This window comes from Triticum urartu, chromosome 5, assembly GCF_003073215.2.
Source record: "Triticum urartu cultivar G1812 chromosome 5, Tu2.1, whole genome shotgun sequence".
NCBI classification, from domain to species: domain Eukaryota; kingdom Viridiplantae; phylum Streptophyta; class Magnoliopsida; order Poales; family Poaceae; genus Triticum; species Triticum urartu.
Window position 1 is genome coordinate 397,090,813 of NC_053026.1, and position 16,459 is coordinate 397,107,271.

A 16,459-nucleotide genomic window follows, 5' to 3' on the forward strand; every position below is an offset into this window, starting at 1 on the left:
GTGCACCGTTGCTACAGTTCGTCGTTTCTAAGCACGCCGTGATGATCGGGTGTGATGGATCCTTACGTTCACATACAACGGGTGTAAGACAGTTTTACACATGCAAAAACACTTAGGGTTAACTTGACGAGCCTATCATGTACAGACATGGCCTCGGAACACAGAAGACCGAAAGGTCGAGCATGAGTCGTATAGAAGATACGATCAACATGAAGATGTTCACCGATGTTGACTAGTCCGTCTCACGTGATGATCGGACACGGCCTAGTTGACTCGGATCATGTAATCACTTAGATGACTAGAGGGATGTCTATCTGAGTGGGAGTTCATAAGATGAACTTAATTATCTTGAACATAGTCAAAAGGATTTTGCAAATTATGTCGTAGCTCACGCTTTAGTTCTACTGTTTAGTTGTGTTCCTAGAGAAAAATTAGTTGAAAGTTGATAGTAGCAATTATGCGGACTAGGTCCGTAAACTGAGGATTGTCCTCATTACTTCTTAGAAGGCTTATGTCCTTAATGCACCGCTCAGTGTGCTAAACCTCGAACGTTGTGTGTGGATGTTGCGAACATCTGACATACACGTTTTGATAACTACATGATAGTTTAGTTAAACGGTTCAGAGTTGAGGCACCAAAGACGTTTTTGAAACGTCACGAAACATATGAGATGTTTTGAGGGCTGAAATTGGAATTTCAGGCTCATGCCCACGTCAAGAGGTATAAGACCTCCGACGGTTTTCTTAACCTGCAAACTAAGGAGAAAAGCTCAATTGTTGTGCTTGTGCTCAGATTGTCTGAGTACAACAATCATTTGAATCAAGTGGGAGTTGATCTTCCAGATAAGATAGTGATGTTTCTCCGAAGTCATTACCACCAAGCTGCTAGAGCTTCGTGATGAACTATAATATATCGGGGACATGTATGATGATCCTTGAGATGTTCGTGATGTTTGACACCACAAAAGTAGAAATCAAGAAGGAGCATCAATTGTTGATGGTTGGTGAAACCACTAGTTTCAAGAAGGGCAAGGGCACGAAGGGATACTTCATAAAACGGCAATTCAGCTGCTGCTCTAGTGAAGAAACCCAAGGTTGAACCCAAACCCGAGACTGAGTGCTTCTGTAATAAAGGGAACAGCCACTGGAGCAGAATTACCCTAGATATTTGGTAGATTAGAAGGCTGGCAAGGTCGATAGTAGTATATTGGATATACATTATGTTAATGTGTACTTTACTAGTACTCCTAGTAGCACCAGGGTATTAGATACCGATTCGGTTGCTAAGTGTTAGTAACTCGAAATAAAAGCTACGGAATAAACGGAGACTAGCTAAAGGTGAGCTGACGATATGTGTTGGAAGTGTTTCCAAGGTTGATATGATCAAGCATCGCACGCTCCCTCTACCATCGAGATTGGTATTAAAACCTAAATAATTGTTATTTGGTGTTTGCGTTGAGCATAGATATGATTGGATTATGTCTATCGCAATACGGTTATTCATTTAAGGAGAATAATGGTTACTCTGTTTATTTGAATAATACCTTCAATGGTCTTACACCTAAAATGAATGGTTCATTGAATCTCGATCATAGTGATACACATGTTCATGCCAAAAGATATAAGATAGTAATGATAGTACCACCTACTTGTGGCACTGCCACTTAAGTCATATCGGTACAAAACGCATGAAGAAGCTCGATGTTGATGGATCTTTGGGCTCACTCGTTTTGAAAAGTTTGGGACATGCGAACCATGTCTATTGGTATATATGCATGAAGAAACTCCATGCAAATGGACCGTTTTGTACTCGCTTGATTTTGAATCACTTGAGACATGCAAATCATACCACATGGGCAAGATGACTGAAAGCCTCGTTTTTCAGTAAAATGGAACTAGAAAGCAACTTGTTGGAAGTAATACATTTTGATGTGTGCAGTCCAATGAGTGCTGAGGCATGTAGTGGATGTCCTTATGTTTTTACTTCACAGATAATTTGAGTAGATGTTGAGTATATTTACTTGATGAATCACGAGTCTGAATTATTGAAAGGTTCAAGTAATTTCAGGGTGAAGTTGAAAGATCGTCGTGACAAGAGGATAAAATATCTATGATATGATCATAGAGATGAATATCTGAATTACGAGCTTGGCACAGAATTAAGACATTGTGGAAATTGTTTCACAACTGATACAGCCTGGAACACCATAGTGTGATGGTGTGTCCGAACATCATAACTGCACCCTATTGGATATGATGCATACCATGATGTCTCTTATCGAATTACCGCAATAGTTTATGGGTTAGGCGTTAAAGACAACCACATTCACTTTAAATAGGGCACCACGTAATTCCGATGAGATGACACCGTATGAACTATGGTTTAGAGAAACCTAAGCTGTCATTTCTTAAAAGTTTGGGGCTGCGACGCTTATGTGAAAAAAAGGTTTCAGGCTGATAAGCTCGAACCCAAAGCGGATAAATGCATCTTCATAGGACACCCAAAACAGTTGGGTATACCTCCTGTCTCAGATCCGAAAGCAATAAGGGATTGTTTCTAGAATCAGGTCCTTTCTCGAGGAAAAGTTTCTCTCGAAAGAATTGAGTGGGAGGATGGTGGAGACTTGATGAGGTTATTGAACCGTTACTTCAACTAGTGTATAGCAGGGCACAAAGAGTTGTTCCTGTGGCACCTACACCAATTGAAGTGGAAGCTTATGATATTGATCATGAGACTTCAGATCAAGTCACTACCAAACATCGTAGCATGACAAGGATGCGTACTACTTTAGAGTGGTACGTAGTCCTGTCTTGGAAGTCATGTTGCTAGACAACAATGAACCTACGAGCTATGGAGAAGCGATGGTGGGCCTGGATTCCGATAAATGGCTCGAGGCCATATAATCCGAGAGAGGATCCATATATGAAAACAAAGTGTAGACTTTGGAAGAACTACTTGATGGTCGTAAGGCTGTTGGGTACATATGGATTTTAAAAGGAAGACGGACAATGATGGTAAGTATCACCGTTAAGAAAGCTCGACTTGTCGTTAAGATGTTTTCCGACAAGTTCAAGGAGTTGACTACGGTGAGACTTTCTCACTCGTAGCGATGCTAAGAGTCTGTTGGAATTATATTAGCGATTACTGCATTATTTATGAAATCTTGCAGATAGGATGTCAAAACATTGTTTCCTCGACGATTTTCTTGAGGAAAGGTTGTATGTGATACAACCAGAAGGTTTTGTCAATCCTGAAAGATGCTGATAAGTATGCAAAGCTCCAGCAATCCTTCTAAGGACTGGAGTAAGCATCTCGGAGTTGGAATGTATGCTTTGATGAGATGATCAAAGATTTTGGGTTTATACAAAGTTTATGAGAAACTTGTATTTCCAAAGAAGTGAGTGGGAGCACTATAGAATTTCTGATGAGTATATGTTGTTGACACATTGTTGATCGAAAATGATGTAGAATTTCTAGAAAGCATGTAGGGTTATTTGGAAAGTGTTTTTCAATGGAAAACCTGGATTAAGCTACTTGAGCATTGAGCATCAAGATCTATAAGGATAGATCAAAACGCTTAATAGTACTTTCAAATGAGCACATGCCTTGATGTGATCTTGAAGGTATTCAAGATGGATCAGTCAAAGAAGGAGTTCTTGCCTGAGTTGTAAGGTATGAAGTTAAGACTTAAAGCTCGACCGCGGCAGAATAGAGAGAAAGGACGAAGGTCGTCCCCTATGCTTAAGACATAGGCTCTACAGTATGCTATGCTGTGTACCGCACCTGAAGTGTGCCTTGCCATGAGTCAGTCAAGGGGTACCAGAGTGATCCAAGAATGGATCACAGGACAGTGGTCAAAGTTATCCTTAGTAACTAGTGGACTAAGGAATTTTCTCGATTATGGAGGTGGTAAAAGAGTTCGACGTAAAGAGTTACGTCGATGCAAGCTTAACACCTATCCGGATAGCTCTGAGTAGAGATACCGGATACGTATAATGGAGAAACAATTTAGAATAGCTCCAAGTAGAACAGTTATTTGTAATAGCTCCAAATAGAACGTGGTAACTACATCTAGGAGGTGACATAGAGATTTGTAAAGCACACACGGATCTGAAAGGTTCAGACCCATTGACTAAAACCTCTCTCACAAGCAACATGATCAAACCCAGAACTCATTGAGTATTAATCACATAGTGATGTGAACTAGACTACTGACTCTAGTAAACTCTTGGGTGTTAGTCACATGGCGATGTGACCTGTGAGTGTTAATCACATGGCGATGTGAACTAGATTATTGACCCTAGTGCAAGTGGGAGACTGTTGGAAATATGCCCTAGAGGCAATAATAAATTGGTTATTATTATATTTCCTTGTTCATGATAATCGTTTATTATCCATGCTATAATTGTATTGATAGGAAACTCAGATACATGTGTGGATACATAGACAACACCATGTCCCTAGTAAGCCTCTAGTTGACTAGCTCGTTGATCAATAGATGGTTACGGTTTCCTAACCATGGACATTGGATGTCGTTGATAACGAGATCACATCATTAGGAGAATGATGTGATGGACAAGACCCAATCCTAAGCCTAGCACAAAGATCGTGTAGTTCGTATGCTATAGCTTTTCTAATGTCAAGTATCATTTCCTTAGACCATGAGATTGTGCAACTCCCGGATTACCGTAAGGAATGCTTTGGGTGTATCAAACGTCACAACGTAACTAGGTGATTATAAAGGTGCATTACAGGTATCTCCGAAAGTGTCTGTTGGGTTGGCACGAATCGAGACTGGGATTTGTCACTCCGTGTAAGCGGAGAGGTATCTCTGGGCCCACTCGGTAGGACATCATCATATGCGCAATGTGACCAAGGAGTTGATCACGGGATGATGTGTTACGGAACGAGTAAAGAGACTTGCCGGTAACGAAGATTGAACAAGGTATAGGGATACCGACGAATCGAATCTCGGGCAAGACAATACCGCTAGACAAAGGGAATTGTATACGGGATTGATTAAGTCCTTGACATCGTGGTTCATCCGATGAGATCATCGTGGAACATGTGGGAGCCAACATGGGTATCCAGATCCCGCTGTTGGTTATTGACCGGGAGAACGTCTCGGTCATGTCTGCATGTCTCCCGAACCCGTAGGGTCTACACACTTAAGGTTCGATGACGCTAGGGTTATAAAGGAAGTTGTATGTGGTTACCGAATGTTGTTCGGAGTCCCGGATGAGATCTCGGACGTCACGAGGAGTTCCGGAATGGTCCGGAGGTAAAGATTTATATATAGGAAGTCCTATTTCGGCCATCGGGACAAGTTTCGGGGTCATCGGTATTGTACCGGGACCACCGGAAGGGTCCCGGGGGCCCACCGGGTGGGGCCACCTATCCCGGAGGGTCCCATGGGCTGAAGTGGGAAGGGATCCAGCCCAAAGTGGGCTGGGGCGCCACTTCCCTTATGGCCCATGCGCCTAGGGTGAAGGGGGAACCCTAAGGAAGAGTCCCAAGGAGGGAAGGCACCTCCTAGGTGCCTTGGGGGGGAGGGAAACCTCCCCTGGCCGCCGCCCCCCTAGGAGATTGGATCTCCTAGGGCTGGCGCACCCACCCCCTTGGCCCTCCTATATATAGTGGGGGAGAGGAGGGACTTCATACACGAACTCCTTATGCCTTTGGTGCAGCCCTCCCTCTCTCCTAAGTCCTTCTCCTCTCCCGTGGTGCTTGGCGAAGCCCTGCAGGATTGCCACGCTCCTCCACACCACCACACCGTTGTGCTGCTGCTGGATGGAGTCTTCCTCAACCTCTCCCTCTCTCCTTGCTGGATCAAGGCATGGGAGACGTCACCGGGCTTACGTGTGTTGAACGCGGAGGTGCTGTCCGTTCGGCACTAGGATCATCGGTGATTTGAATCACGACACGAGTACGACTCCATCAACCCCCTTCACTTGAACGCTTCCGCTTAGCGATCTACAAGGGTACGTAGATGCACTCTCCTTCCCCTCGTTGCTGGTCTCTTCATAGATAGATCTTTGTGACACGTAGGAAAATTTTGAAATTCTGCTACGTTCCCCAACAAGCTCTTCTACCACTTGTATGAGCATGACAAGAGGAGACCTACACGCGCGCTCCTCCTCCTCGCTCGCCTCGCCACGCCACGCCACGCCTCGTCACGACGCGCCGCGGGTTGCGGGATTGAGCCGAGCCAAGGACAGAGCTATGCACGTTGTCTATATTTTTGCTGCATGGGAAAATTAATGAGTCATTAATTAATAATTAATGGACGCGTTAATTACTGAACCGTTTCCGATTCTTTTGGATCGTGATGACTCGGACGTGGGGTTTACTCCCACGACCTACCCGGCCCGCACTATATAGTCAGGCAGACGTCTACCCTAGCCGCCGCCGCTTCGTATGGTTTCTCACCACCGTTCCAGATCATTGCACCGCCAAGCAAGTCTTCTCCATCCCTCCTTCCGGCATGCACCGCGAGAAGGGACAGCAGGCCTCTGGAACCCCGCCTCTCGTGATCCTGTACGGGAGAGGGGCGATCAGGTTTTTGGGGAGTGCACTCGCGCGACTGCTGGCAGTGACGACTTCGCGAACGACGACTTCTTCCCCGACCTCGGCAACCTCGTCCTCGCCGACATGGGCAACAACGTCAACGCCAGCGGTGCTGCACCCGCTGCACCGCATGTGATTCTATCCTTCCTGTTCGAGATCGTGGTAGAATTCATACTTCTAGTATGTGCCCTAGATGTGATATGTTCATCTGCTATGCTAGTTCGCATGATTAGTTTAATCTCTGCTGCTGTGGTCATGATTTATCTTCTGTTTATTCGGATTAAATCTCGTAGTAATTTGCTCATATTTCCAACAATCCAAAAACCTGATTATAGGCAATTTACTCCGAGTGGTTTTGCTGCGCATCTGAAGCCGCCTGTCTTTAAGGGGGCGCAATATAAGAGGTGGCGCACGAGAGCAGTCTACTGGTTTCGGACCATGGGCTGCTATGATGCCACCAAGGGCAAGCCTGAGGGCGATATTAATCCAGCACAGCTGGAAGCTTTTGAGAAAATCGATACCCTCTTTAAAGGCGCTCTTCTGAGTGTTCTTGATGACTCCATTGTGGATTCGTATATCTCGTTTGACAACGGCAAGGACATGTGGGCTGCGCTCGAGGCCAAGTTTGGTGCCTCGGACACCGGCAGCGAGTTGTACGTCATGGAGCAATTCTATGACTACAAGATGACTGATGAGCGCCCTGTTGTACAACAGGCTCATGAGATACAGTCGCTCGCAAAAGAACTTGAGTACTTCATGTTGGGGAACGTAGTAATTTCAAAAAAATTCCTACGCACACGCAAGATCATGGTGATGCATAGCAACGAGGGGAGAGTATGATCTACGTACCCTTGTAGATCGCAACGGAAGCGTTGACACAACGTAGAGGAAGTAGTTGTACGTCTTCTTCCCGATCCGACCGATCCAAGCACCGTTACTCCGGCACCTCCGAGTTCTTAGCACACGTACAGCTCGATGACGATCCCCGGGCTCCGATCCAGCAAAGCGTCGGGGAAGAGTTCCGTCAGCACGACGGCGTGGTGACGATCTTGATGTTCTACCGACGCAGGGCTTCGCCTAAGCACTACAACGATATGATCGAGGTGGAATATGGTGGCAGGGGGCACCGCACACGGCTAAGGAACGATCTCAATGATCAACTTGTGTGTCTAGAGGTGCCCCCTGCCTCCGTATATAAAGGAGCCAAGGGGGAGAGGTGCGCCGGCCAGGAGGAGGGCGCAGGAGGAGTCCTACTCCTACCGGGAGTAGGACTCCCCCCCCAATCCTATTCCAACTAGGATTCCCAAGGGGGAAAGGGGGAGAGGGGTGGCCGGCCACCTCTCCTAGTCCTAATAGGACTAGGGGAGGGGGGGAGGCGTGCAGCCCTTATGGGCAGCCCTTTCACCTTTCCACTAAGGCCCACTAAGGCCCATATGATTCCCGGGGGGTTCCGGTAACCTCCCGGTACTCCGGTAAAATCCCGATTTCACCCGGAACACTTCCGATGTCCAAACATAGGCTTCCAATATATCAATCTTTATGTCTCGACCATTTCGAGACTCCTCGTCATGTCCGTGATCACATCCGGGACTCCGAACAACCTTCGGTACATCAAAATGCATAAACTCATAATAACTGTCATCGTAACGTTAAGCGTGCGGACCCTACGGTTCGAGAACAATGCAGACATGACCGAGACACATATCCGGTCAATAACCAATAGCGGGACCTGGATGCCCATATTGGATCCTACATATTCTACGAAGATCTTTATCGGTCAGACCGCATAACAACATACGTTGTTCCCTTTGTCACCGGTATGTTACTTGCCCGAGATTCGATCGTCGGTATCCAATACCTAGTTCAATCTCGTTACCGGCAAGTCTCTTTACTCGTTCCGTAATACATCATCTCAAAACTACCATATTAGTTGTAATGCTTGCAAGGCTTATGTGATGTGCATTACCGAGAGGGCCCAGAGATACCTCTCCGACAATCGGAGTGACAAAACCTAATCTCGAAATACGCCAACCCAACATGTACCATTGGAGACACCTGTAGTACTCCTTTATAATCACCCAGTTACGTTGTGACGTTTGGTAGTACCCAAAGTGTTCCTCCGGTAAACGGGAGTTGCATAATCTCATAGTTATAGGAACATGTATAAGTCATGAAGAAAGCAATAGCAACATACTAAACGATCGGGTGCTAAGCTAATGGAATGGGTCATGTCAATCAGATCATTCAACTAATGATGTGACCTCGTTAATCAAATAAAAACTCATTGTTCATGGTTAGGAAACATAACCATCTTTGATTAACGAGCTAGTCAAGTAGAGGCATACTAGTGACACTTTGTTTGTCTATTTATTCACACATGTATTATGTTTCCGGTTAATACAATTCTAGCATGAATAATAAACATTTATCATGATTATAAGGAAATAAATAATAACTTTATTATTGCCTCTAGGGAATATTTCTTTCACTTCAAGTGTGTGTTGCCAGACAAATTTGTTGCCGGAGGCATCATTGCCAAGCTTCCACCTTCGTGGAACAATTTTGCTACTTCCCTGAAACACAAGAGACAGGAGTTTTCCGTTACGGATCTCATTGGTACTCTTGATGTTGAAGAGAAGGCGAGAGCAAAGGACACACGTGCTCGAGTTGCTGAGGGAGGTTCTAGTGCCCACATGGTACAGAAGAAGAACTCCCAGCCCAACAAGTTCAAAAACAATAAGAACAAAACTCAGGGCAAAGGCAAGTTTGATACAAAGAACAAGCCATCACATTCTACCAACTTCAAGAAGAATTATCATAAGAAGGGGAAGGGACTTTGCCATGTCTGCGGTGATCCTAATCACTGGGCTCCGAAGTGTCCTAACCGCTTTGAGGAGCGCGAACATGAGAAGAGAGTTGCATAATCTCATAGTCATAGGAACATGTATAAGTCATGAAGAAAGCAATAGCAACATACTAAACGATCGGGTGCTAAGCTAATGGAATGGGTCATGTCAATCAGATCATTCAACTAATGATGTGACCTCGTTAATCAAATAACAACTCTTTGTTCATGGTTAGGAAACATAACCATCTTTGATTAACGAGCTAGTCAAGTAGAGGCATACTAGTGACACTTTGTTTGTCTATGTATTCACACATGTATTATGTTTCCGGTTAATACAATTCTAGCATGAATAATAAACATTTATCATGATTATAAGGAAATAAATAATAACTTTATTATTGCCTCTAGGGCATATTTCCTTCAGTCTCCCACTTGCACTAGAGTCAATAATCTAGATTACACTGTAATGATTCTAACACCCATGGAGCCTTGGTGCTGATCATGTTTTGCTCGTGGAAGAGGCTTAGTCAATGGGTCTGCAACATTCAGATCCGTATGTATCTTGCAAATCTCTATGTCTCCCACCTGGACTAGATCCCGGATGGAGTTGAAGCGTCTCTTGATGTGCTTGGTCCTTTTGTGAAATCTGGATTCCTTTGCCAAGGCAATTGCACCAGTATTGTCACAAAAGATTTTCATTGGACCCGATGCACTAGGTATGACACCTAGATCGGATATGAACTCCTTCATCCAGACTCCTTCATTCGCTGCTTCCGAAGCAGCTATGTACTCCGCTTCACATGTAGATCCCGCTACGACACTTTGTTTAGAACTGCACCAACTGACAGCTCCACCGTTCAATGTAAACACGTATCCGGTTTGCGATTTAGAATCGTCCGGATCAGTATCAAAGCTTGCATCAACGTAACCTTTTACGGTGAGCTCTTTGTCACCTCCATATACGAGAAACATATCCTTAGTCCTTTTCAGGTATTTCAGGATGTTCTTGACCGCTGTCCAGTGATCCACTCCTGGATTACTTTGGTACCTCCCTGCTAAACTTATAGCAAGGCACACATCAGGTCTGGTACACAGCATTGCATACATGATAGAGCCTATGGCTGAAGCATAGGGAACATCTTTTATTTTCTCTCTATCTTCTGCAGTGGTCGGGCATTGAGTCTGACTCAACTTCACACCTTGTAACACAGGCAAGAACCCTTTCTTTGCTTGATCCATTTTGAACTTCTTCAAAATCTTGTCAAGGTATGTGCTTTGTGAAAGTCCAATTAAGCGTCTTGATCTATCTCTATAGATCTTTATGCCTAATATGTAAGCAGCTTCACCGAGGTCTTTCATTGAAAAACTCTTATTCAAGTATCCCTTTATGCTATCCAGAAATTCTATATCATTTCCAATCAATAATATGTCATCCACATATAATATCAGAAATGCTACAGAGCTCCCACTCACTTTCTTGTAAATACAGGCTTCTCCGAAAGTCTGTATAAACCCAAATGCTTTGATCACACTATCAAAGCGTTTATTCCAACTCTGAGAGGCTTGCACCAGTCCATAAATGGATCGCTAGAGCTTGCACACTTTGTTAGCTCCCTTTGGATCAACAAAACCTTCTGGTTGCATCATATACAACTCTTCTTCCAGAAATCCATTCAGGAATGCAGTTTTGACATCCATCTGCCAAATTTCATAATTATAAAATGCGGCAATTGCTAACATGATTCGGACAGACTTAAGCATCGCTACGGGTGAGAAGGTCTCATCGTAGTCAACCCCTTGAACTTGTCTAAAACCTTTTGCGACAAGTCGAGCTTTATAGACAGTAACATTACCGTCGGCGTCAGTCTTTTTCTTGAAGATCCATTTATTCTCAATTGCTTGCCGATCATCGGGCAAGTCAACCAAAGTCCATACTTTGTTCTCATACATGGATCCCATCTCAGATTTCATGGCTTCAAGCCACTTTGCGGAATCTGGGCTCACCATCGCTTCTTCATAGTTCGTAGGTTCATCATGATCTAGTAGCATGACTTTCAGAACTGGATTACCGTACCACTCTGGTGCGGATCTTACTCTGGTTGATCTACGAGGTTTAGTAGTATCTTGTTCTGAAGTTTCATGATCATTATCATTAACTTCCTCACTTATTGGTGTAGGTGTCGCAGAAACAGTTTTCTGTGATGTACTACTTTCCAACAAGGAAGCAGGTACAGTTACCTCATCAAGTTCTACTTTCCTCCCACTCACTTCTTTCGAGAGAAACTCCTTCTCAAGAAAGTTTCCGAATTTAGCAACAAAAGTCTTGCCTTCGGATCTATGATAGAAGGTGTATCCAATAGTTTCCTTTGGATATCCTATGAAGACACATTTCTCCGATTTGGGTTCGAGCTTATCAGGTTGAAGCTTTTTCACATAAGCATCGCAGCCCTAAACTTTCAGAAACGACAACTTTGGTTTCTTGCCAAACCATAGTTTATAAGGCGTCGTCTCAACGGATTTTGATGGTGCCCTATTTAACGTGAATGCGGCCGTCTCTAGAGCGTATCCCCAAAATGATAGCGGTAAATCAGTAAGAGACATCATAGATCGCACCATATCTAGTAAAGTACGATTATGACGTTCGGACACACCATTACGCTGTGGTGTTCCGGGTGGCGTGAGTTGCGAAACTATTCCACAATTTTTCAAATGTACACCAAACTCGTAACTCAAATATTCTCCTCCACGATCAGATCGTAGAAACTTTATTTTCTTGTTACGATGTTTTTCCACTTCACTCTGAAATTCTTTGAACTTTTCAAATGTTTCAGACTTATGTTTCATTAAGTAGATATAACCATATCTGCTTAAATCATCTGTGAAGGTGAGAAAATAACGATATCCGCCACGAGCCTCAATATTCATTGGACCACATACATCTGTATGTATGATTTCCAACAAATCTGTTGCTCTCTCCATAGTACCGGAGAACGGTGTTTTAGTCATCTTGCCCATGAGGCACGGTTCGCAAGTACCAAGCGATTCATAATCAAGTGGTTCCAAAAGTCCATCAGTATGGAGTTTCTTCATGCGCTTTACACCGATATGACCTAAACGGCAGTGCCACAAATAAGTTGCACCATCATTATCAACTCTGCATCTTTTGGCTTCAACATTATGAATATGCGTATCACTACTCTCAAGATTCAATAAGAATAGACCACTCTTCAAGGGTGCATGACCATAAAAGATATTACTCATATAAATAGAACAACCATTATTCTCTGATTTAAATGAATAACCGTCTCGCATCAAACAAGATCCAGATATAATGTTCATGCTTAACGCTGGCACCAAATAACAATTATTTAGGTCTAATACTAATCCCGAAGGTAGATGTAGAGGTAGCGTGCCGACCGCGATCACATCGACTTTGGAACCGTTTCCCACGCGCATCATCACCTCGTCCTTAGCCAATCTTCGCTTAATCCGTAGCCCCTGTTTCGAGTTGCAAATATTAGCAATAGAACCAATATCAAATACCCAGGTGCTACTTCGAGCATTAGTAAGGTACACATCAATAACATGTATATCATATATACCTTTGTTCACCTTGACATCCTTCTTATCCGCCAAATACTTTGGGCAGTTCCGCTTCCAGTGACCAGTCTGCTTGCAGTAGAAGCACTCAGTTTCAGGCTTAGGTCCAGACTTGGGTTTCTTCTCTTGAGCAGCAACTTGCTTGCCGTTCTTCTTGAAGTTCCCCTTCTTCTTCCCTTTGCCCTTTTTCTTGAAACTAGTGGTTTTGTTAACCATCAACACTTGATGCTCCTTTTTGATTTCTACCTCCGCAGCTTTCAGCATTGCGAAGAGCTCGGGAATAGTCTTGTTCATCCCTTGCATATTATAGTTCATCATGAAGCTCTTGTAGCTTGGTGGCAGTGATTGGAGAATTCTGTCAATGACGCAATCATCTGGAAGATTAACTCCCAATTGAATCAAGTGATTATTATACCCAGACATTTTGAGTATATGCTCACTGACAGAACTGTTCTCTTCCATCTTGCAGCTATAGAACTTATTGGAGACTTCATATCTCTCAATCCGGGCATTTGCTTGAAATATTAACTTCAACTCCTGAAACATCTCATATGCTCCATGACGTTCAAAACGTCGTTGAAGTCCCGATTCTAAGCCGTAAAGCATGGCACACTAAACTATCGAGTAGTCATCAGCTTTGCTCTGCCAGACATTCATAACATCTGGTGTTGCTCCAGCAGCAGGCCTGGCACCCAGCGGTGCTTCCAGGACGTAATTCTTCTGTGCAGCAATGAGGATAATCCTCAAGTTACGGACCCAGTCCGTGTAATTGCTACCATCATCTTTCAACTTTGCTTTCTCAAGGAACGCATTAAAATTCAACGGAACAACGGCACGAGCCATCTATCTACAATCAACATAAACAAGCAAGATACTTTCAGGTACTAAGTTCATGATAAATTTAAGTTCAATTAATCATATTACTTAAGAACTCCCACTTAGATAGATATCCCTCTAATCCTCTAAGTGATCACGTGATCCAAATCAACTAAACCATGTCCGATCATCACGTGAGATGGAGTAGTTTCATCGGTGAACATCATTATGTTGATCATATCTACTATATGATTCACGCTCGACCTTTCGGTCTCCGTGTTCCGAGGCCATATCTGTATATGCTTGGCTCGTCAAGTATAACCTGAGTATTCCGCGTGTGCAACTGTTTTGCACCCGTTGTATTTGAACGTAGAGCCTATCACACCCGATCATCACGTGGTGTCTCAGCACGAAGAACTTTCGCAACGGTGCATACTCAGGGAGAACACTTCTTGATAATTTAGTGAGAGATCATCTTATAATGCTACCGTCAAACAAAGCAAGATAAGATGCATAAAAGATAAACATCACATGCAATCAATATAAGTGATATGATATGGCCATCATCATCTTGTGCTTGTGATCTCCATCTCCGAAGCACCGTCGTGATCACCATCGTCACCGGCGCGACACCTTGATCTCCATCAAAGCATCATTGTCGTTTCGCCAATCTTATGCTTCCACGACTATCGCTACCGCTTAGTGATAAAGTAAAGCACTACATCACGATTGCATTGCATACAATAAAGCGACAACCATATGGCTCCTGCCAGTTGCCGATAACTCGGTTACAAAACATGATCATCTCATACAATAAAATTTAGCATCATGTCTTGACCATATCACATCACAACATGCCCTGCAAAAACAAGTTAGACGTCCTCTACTTTGTTGTTGCAAGTTTTACGTGGCTGCTACGGGCTTAAGCAAGAACCAACCTCACCTACGCATCAAAACCACAACGATAGTTTGTCAAATAGACTCCATTTTAACCTTCGCAAGGACCGGGCGTAGCCACACTCGGTTCAACAAAAGTTGGAGAGACAGTCGCCCGCAAGCCATCTATGTGCAAAGCACGTCGAGGGAACCGGTCTCGCGTAAGCGTACGCGTAAGGTTGGTCCGGGTCGTCTCGTCCAACAATACCGCCGAACCAAAGTATGACATGCTGGTAGGCAGTATGACTTGTATCGTCCACAACTCACTTGTGTTCTACTCGTGCAAATAACATCAAACCATAAAACCTAGGCTCGGATACCACTGTTGGGGAACGTAGTAATTTCAAAAAAATTCCTACGCACACGCAAGATCATGGTGATGCATAGCAACGAGGGGAGAGTATGATCTACGTACCCTTGTAGATCGCAACGGAAGCGTTGACACAACGTAGTGGAAGTAGTCGTACGTCTTCTTCCCGATCCGACCGATCCAAGCACCGTTACTCCGGCACCTCCGAGTTCTTAGCACACGTACAACTCGATGACGATCCCCGGGCTCCGATCCAGCAAAGCGTCGGGGAAGAGTTCCGTCAGCACGACGGCGTGGTGACGATCTTGATGTTCTACCGACGCAGGGCTTCGCCTAAGCACTACAACGATATGATCGAGGTGGAATATGGTGGCAGGGGGCACCGCACACGGCTAAGGAACGATCTCAATGATCAACTTGTGTGTCTAGAGGTGCCCCCTGCCTCCGTATATAAAGGAGCCAAGGGGGAGAGGTGCGCCGGCCAGGAGGAGGGCGCAGGAGGAGTCCTACTCCTACCGGGAGTAGGACTCCCCCCCCAATCCTATTCCAACTAGGATTCCCAAGGGGGAAAGGGGGAGAGGGGTGGCCGGCCACCTCTCCTAGTCCTAATAGGACTAGGGGAGGGGGGGAGGCGTGCAGCCCTTATGGGCAGCCCTTTCACCTTTCCACTAAGGCCCACTAAGGCCCATATGATTCCCGGGGGGTTCCGGTAACCTCCCGGTACTCCGGTAAAATCCCGATTTCACCCGGAACACTTCCGATGTCCAAACATAGGCTTCCAATATATCAATCTTTATGTCTCGACCATTTCGAGACTCCTCGTCATGTCCGTGATCACATCCGGGACTCCGAACAACCTTCGGTACATCAAAATGCATAAACTCATAATAACTGTCATCGTAACGTTAAGCGTGCGGACCCTACGGTTCGAGAACAATGCAGACATGACCGAGACACGTCTTCGGTCAATAACCAATAGCGGGACCTGGATGCCCATATTGGATCCTACATATTCTACGAAGATCTTTATCGGTCAGACCGCATAACAACATACGTTGTTCCCTTTGTCACCGGTATGTTACTTGCCCGAGATTCGATCGTCGGTATCCAATACCTAGTTCAATCTCGTTACCGGCAAGTCTCTTTACTCGTTCCGTAATACATCATCTCAAAACTACCATATTAGTTGTAATGCTTGCAAGGCTTATGTGATGTGCATTACCGAGAGGGCCCAGAGATACCTCTCCGACAATCGGAGTGACAAAACCTAATCTCGAAATACGCCAACCCAACATGTACCATTGGAGACACCTGTAGTACTCCTTTATAATCACCCAGTTACGTTGTGACGTTTGGTAGTACCCAAAGTGTTCCTCCGGTAA